Source organism: Cherax quadricarinatus, unplaced genomic scaffold (assembly GCF_038502225.1).
Source record: "Cherax quadricarinatus isolate ZL_2023a unplaced genomic scaffold, ASM3850222v1 Contig3448, whole genome shotgun sequence".
Classification (NCBI taxonomy): Eukaryota; Metazoa; Arthropoda; class Malacostraca; order Decapoda; family Parastacidae; genus Cherax; species Cherax quadricarinatus.
Genome location: NW_027198474.1, coordinates 4,455 through 10,319, shown reverse-complemented (window position 1 = coordinate 10,319; position 5,865 = coordinate 4,455). Strand labels below are relative to the sequence as shown.

At 42.3% G+C, this 5,865-nt stretch overlaps 1 long non-coding RNA gene across 1 annotated transcript; it reads left to right on the top strand.

The window, feature by feature from the left end:
- Positions 1 to 1,493: 1,493 nt before the first annotated feature.
- On the top strand, positions 1,494 to 4,445 carry LOC138852024 (uncharacterized). Its single transcript, XR_011391536.1, has 3 exons — positions 1,494 to 3,257; positions 3,395 to 3,571; positions 4,393 to 4,445. It is a non-coding gene; the product is annotated as an uncharacterized lncRNA (long non-coding RNA).
- Positions 4,446 to 5,865: the final 1,420 nt, after the last annotated feature.

The window sequence follows — 5,865 nt, the reverse complement described above, 5'->3', positions numbered from 1 at the left end:
AGTGGTTAGTTCTTCATTGTCCTCTTCCACCAACTCTTCCACATCCTCCCCACTAACCTCACCAATATGAGCACTAGTTCCAGGTATTTTTTCCTGTTCACCTGGGTGTTAGTCAACTGTTGTGGGTCGCATCCTGGGGGACAAGATTAAGGACCCCAGTCCTCGATGCACTGACTTTCTTGGGTTATCCTGGGTGGCTAACCCTCCGGGGTTAATCGTTTCTCGGTAATTGTTTCATGTTAAGCCACACCAATAACACACACTCCACATCTTCGAGTAATACAGCTGATGGTGGTGCAGCAACAACAACAGCTGACTGTGGTGCAGCAACAGCTGACCATGGTGCAGCAGCAGCTGTGGTGCAGCAACAGCTGACCGTAGTGCAGCAGCAGCTGACTGTGTTACAATAGTATTTATCACCCTTTTTACCACAGGGTTGGCACTAGAAGCTTTCTTTGGGCCCATGGTGGCTTATTTAGTAGTTACAAACACTATAAATAATGGAATAATACAAAATGTATCGAATGTATGCATGCAACCGGCCACCCTGGCTTGTAAACAATGACGGCAAGGCAGGCGCTCAGGTTGGACGGACAGGTTCAGGACGAGTCGTGTTCAGAAACAGCTGATGGTGGTGCAACAGCAGCTGACCGTGGTGCAGCAGCAGCTGACTGATCCAGCAACAGCTGACTGTTCCAGCAACAGCTGACTGATCCAGCAACAGCTGACTGGTCCAGCAACAGCTGAACATGGTGCAGCAGCAGCTGACTGATCCAGCAACAGCTGACTGGTCCAGCAACAGCTGATCATGGTGCAGCAGCAGCTGACTGATCCAGCAACAGCTGACTGGTCCAGCAACAGCTGATCGTGGTGCAGCAGCAGCTGACTGATCCAGCAACAGCTGACTGGTCCAACAACAGCTGACCGTGGTGCAGCAGCAGCTGACTGTGGTATGATAGTTTTTCTCACCCTTTTCACCACAGGGTTAGCACTAGAAGCTTTCTTGGGGCCCATGGTCACTTATTTTGCAGATGAAATCACCAAAAACGCTGTAATAATACGAAATGTTCCGATTGTATGCTTAGATGTTACCATGGAGGCTGGCTTGTAAACAATGCCACCGGCGGAATGTGTGAGGCTGGCTCAGGCCGCACATTAGATGCGTCTCGGACGAATAGCATTGAGCGAGTTTTTTAGCGGTATGAGAGGCAAAATTTTAGCGATAAAATGTATCGGTATGCGGATTTAACGTTATGTGATGCCAACGGTATGCGAGGGTCCACTGTAGTCCCATTTTTCTGCAAAGTTTTTGTGTCCAATCCTGTTTATTTTTAGGGAGTTATGTGATAATAATTCCTTGTGAATGCACAAATAACCCGCACATAGAAGAGAGGAGCTTACAACGATGTTTCGGACCAAAACGTCGTCGTAAGCTCCTCTCTTCTATGTGCAGGTTATTTGTGTATCGTTCCAGTCACGGTATTGTGCCTTTTTTTGTTATTCCTTGTGAACAAAATATTAATTTAGTGTATGTGCTATGCTGTGTGGTTTATTATTTTATATTTGTAATTTCTGCTGTAGATAGCAAGTGCTAGTGATATCCAAAATGTCTGTTATCTTTGGAGAGAGTAGTACTGACAGGGATATTGTAGAAGACCCTGAATCAAATTCCACTGCCAGTAATGAATTGCATCCCACTGCTAGTAATGAATCACATCCCACTGCTAGTAATGAATCACATCCCACTGCTAGTAACATGAATAATGAAGCAGAATTTATAAGGTTGAAATTAGTCATAAGTGGGGAAGAAAAGAGCAGTTAGGGATTGAACGTACAAAGTTCCAGGAACAGAAACAGTTAGAAATGTTTAGGGCTCAAGAAAGAGACAAGGAGAGGCAGTTTGCTTCTCAACAAGCCACAATAAATATTTAGGGCTCAAGAAAGTAACAAGGAGAGGCAGTTTGCTTCTCAACAAGCCACAATAAATATGGTAGAGGCATTTAATTTGGACAAAGTCATAAAATTTGTGCCCAGATTCCTAGAGAAAGACCAAGACTAGTTTATACTGTTGTTCCAAAGGATGGCCAAATCCTAAGATAGGACAGACAAGGAATGGGCAACATTAGTATGAACTCACTTCATTAGTAAATGGTTATAAGCAGTTAGTTCTCTAGAGGAATGGGACTTTTGTGATTATAATAAACTGAAAGAGGCACTTTTACTTGTTTATCAGATGTTGCCAGAAAGGTACCGGCAGAAGTTCAGAGGACTAAAGTTTCAGGCAGGTCAGACTTTAGTGGAATACAGTCAAGAGAAGATGTTTCTTCTTAACAGGTGGTGTCGCTCAAAAGGTGTGGTAAACAATTATGAGGGTGTACTTTCCCTAATTTGGCTAGAGGATCTTTTGAGAAATGTTCCTACTAACCTTAAGGTATATCATGAGGAGAAGGATCTTGATGATTTTAATTATGCTTTACAGCTGGGTGATAGATTTTTAGCTAACCAAAAACTTGGTAGTACTTACCACTCAGAACCTACTAAGTAGGGTTAAGAAATTTCTGAAGTTTAAGCCACATTTTCAAGCCTAATAACCACCATAGTTTTAATAAGCCTAATTCTCCAGTACATGCCCAGAAAAGTTTTAAGTCAGCCATCACAGGTCCAGGACTACAGAGAACAAGTAGGACGAGCCCAGTTCCCCAGGGTCAAGGGCCCCACCCATTGTGGGCTGGGAGTTTTTTAACCTAATTACTGTACATGTTGCAATAAACAGAACCACCTGCAGCCATATTGCAGAAAGATGCTTAGGGACCAGGCTGCAACAGATGCTTAACAATTTGGTTAAAATCAAGGATTACACTGGTTATTTAAGTGTATGTAGCTGTCTTGGGGATATTGATTCTCATGAAAGATGCTGTTTTTTTTCATCAATGCTTTCAATTGTAGATGCAGTTCTGAGCCCATTGCAGGAACAGAAGCATGTTTTCCTCTGTTGACCATACATGTACTTTGGAGAAATTTTATCCAAAGCTAGACAGTTTATTTTACGAGGAATTTTGGACAGAGCCTCGTAAATCTAGTGAAAAGTCCATGCTCATCCCTTTCTTTTCTGTGTTAGCAGCAGACGTTTATGTTAAGGGGCAAGATGGAGCGTCTGTCCTTCGGTCATTGAAGTGTTCAACAAGGACTCTTATGACACCCACACTATATAGAACCTAAAAGGCTTCTTCAGAGGTTCTGTACCTGGATTTCCTAGGGTTAGTATCAGTTAGACCAGAGGTCCTTGTGTTTTCCAAAGACCATTTTGGTCATAACTGGTATGAAGGGAGTTTAGACTTGTGGCCAACCGCTTCTTGTGTGTGCAGTCTCTTAACCTTTTTTTTTTTCTTCCCAGGAACATTGTAGAGGTAGAGATCATCATAGATCATTGATTGACCTGTGAACTGGAAAACAAAGCCTTCCTGAAAACCAACAATGATGAATAGAAAACAAAATGGCTGAAACAGTCTTCACCTGATCGCATGAAAGCCGCTTGCCCCAACAATAGTCAACCAGAGGAAAGAACTGTATGGTATGCATGTTTTTGTATATTCTAATCCCCCCTTAAGCCATACAAATGTGTCCCATTGAAGCATCTAACTTCTAGAATAATGGACCTTAATGCTTAACTGTTTTGTTAAAACCAATGATTACACTGTATGTAGGTGTCTGGGAGATAATGGTTCTCTTGAAACATGCTGTGTTATGGCATCATTGCATTAAATTGTAGATGCAGCTCTGAGCCCATTGCATAACACAAACTTCTCTTATGCTGACCTTACCATAGAGGATTTTATCTAAGGCTAGACAGTTTATTTTACAAGGAATTCTGGCCAGGGCCTTGTAAATCATATGAAAAGTCCATGATCATGCCTTCTTTTTCCAGGGTCACAGCAGACGTTTCTGTTTCCGTGCCTTTTGGTTTGTAAAGTAGGTCTCTGTAAAGTTACCAAGTATGTAGTATTGTAGATTTCTGTCTTTATAATATTTATCAAAGAGGCTCTCGTACGATTTTAAAGCTTACCTGGTTGTTATAACTGAACTTAGTTTGTAATACGTGGGATGAACCTGCGTCCCATTTTGAATATCTTTTGGAGAGATTTAGGACATTTCAAGTAAATGAAAATGACTAGAAGTCATCTGTTGGTCATTTTAGTATAACTTTGTTGGATCATGACATAGGTAGTGGCAAGAAATTTTGCCAAAGTTTTTATTGAAAATTATCCATTTTCTCTTGATAAAAAGTTGCTACAAAGATTGTGGATTTGAAGAGGTTTTTAAGTATGTTAAATACCTCTTATAGAAATAATTTGTTTCTTAGATTTTTTAAAGGCATTTGTTTCTGTCTTACAGTTGATGAATGTGATTGTGAAGTAAGGGAAGCCATACCCAAGAAGAGGTAGCCAAGTGCAAGCAGTGAGTCAAACCTGAAATCAAACAGGGCAAGTGCAGTGCAAACCTGAGGCAGCAAGTGGAAACTAGAATAGGAAGTGGAAACCTGTGGAAAATTACCTGGTATGTATTATTGTATAATTGTCAAAGTGAGGCAGATTGATGTCTTAAAAATATTTATGAAAGGTTACCTGACTGTTATAATTGTAGTTGTTTATACGTGGGATGAAAATGTGTCCTTAGTTCAATATGTGTTGGATAGGTTTAGGACATTTAAAGTAAATGTAAATGACTTCAAGTCATATGTTGGCCATTTGAATACCACTTTGATAGATCTGGAAGGTAGTGGGAAAGTGCCATGTAAATTTGGCAAAGTGTTTGTTATTAAAAAATAAATACTCTGCCTGTGTGTGTCCCTCCTGTGTGTGTGTCCCTCAACCCCACTCTGCCTGTGTGTGTGTCCCTCAACCCCACTCTGCCTGTGTGTGTCCCTCCCCCTCATCTGCCTGTGGGTGTCCCTCCTCTCTCTGCCTGTGTGTGCCTCTCTCTCCTCCCCCCTCTCTGCTTATGTATGTGTCCCTCCCTTCCTCCCCTCCTGCATCTGTGTCCTTCCCTCACCCCCTCTCTGCCTGGGCATGTGTGTGTGTGTGTGTGCCTCTCCCTCCCCCTCTCTGCCTGTGTGTCTCCCACCCTCCCTCCCTCCCTCCCCCTTCTGCCAATGTGTCCCTCTTCTCTCTCTGCTTATATGTGTCCCTCCCCCCTCTCCGCCAGTGTATGTGCCCCTCCCCTCCCCCATCTGCCTGTGTGTGTGTCCTTCCCTCCCCCTCTCTGCCTGTGTGTGTGTGTGTGTGTGTGTCCCTCCATCCCCCTCTCTACCTTTGTGTGTGCCCCTCAACTCCCCCCTCTGTCTATGTGTGTGTGTGTCTTTCCCTCCCCCCTAATTACCTAATATAATCTGATTTCTTGATACAGATTTCTTTATACATAACCCTTCTTAACAATAAAAACCTGAGGCACTTCAAACATTAAACTTTATGTTCTGAGGCACTTCAAACACTAAACTTTATGTTCGGAGGCACTTCCAACACTAAACTTTATGTTCGGAGGCACTTCCAACACTAAACTTTATGTTCGGAGGCACTTCCAACACTAAACTTTATGTTCGGAGGCACTTCCAACACTAAACTTTATGTTCGGAGGCACTTCCAACACTAAACTTTATGTTCGGAGGCACTTCCAACACTAAACTTCATTTTCTGAGGCACTTTAAACACTAAATGTTGTTTATAATAGTATGAAACACTGACAAGCTGATGAGTAAGACGTGTGCAAGAGTTGAATATCTTTAATGTTGAATTATTTTGCCTATGTGGTTGGTTTCTTCAGTCAAATACAGAGAAAGAATTGTAGGCAGCAGGAATAGTGAAGAGGTAA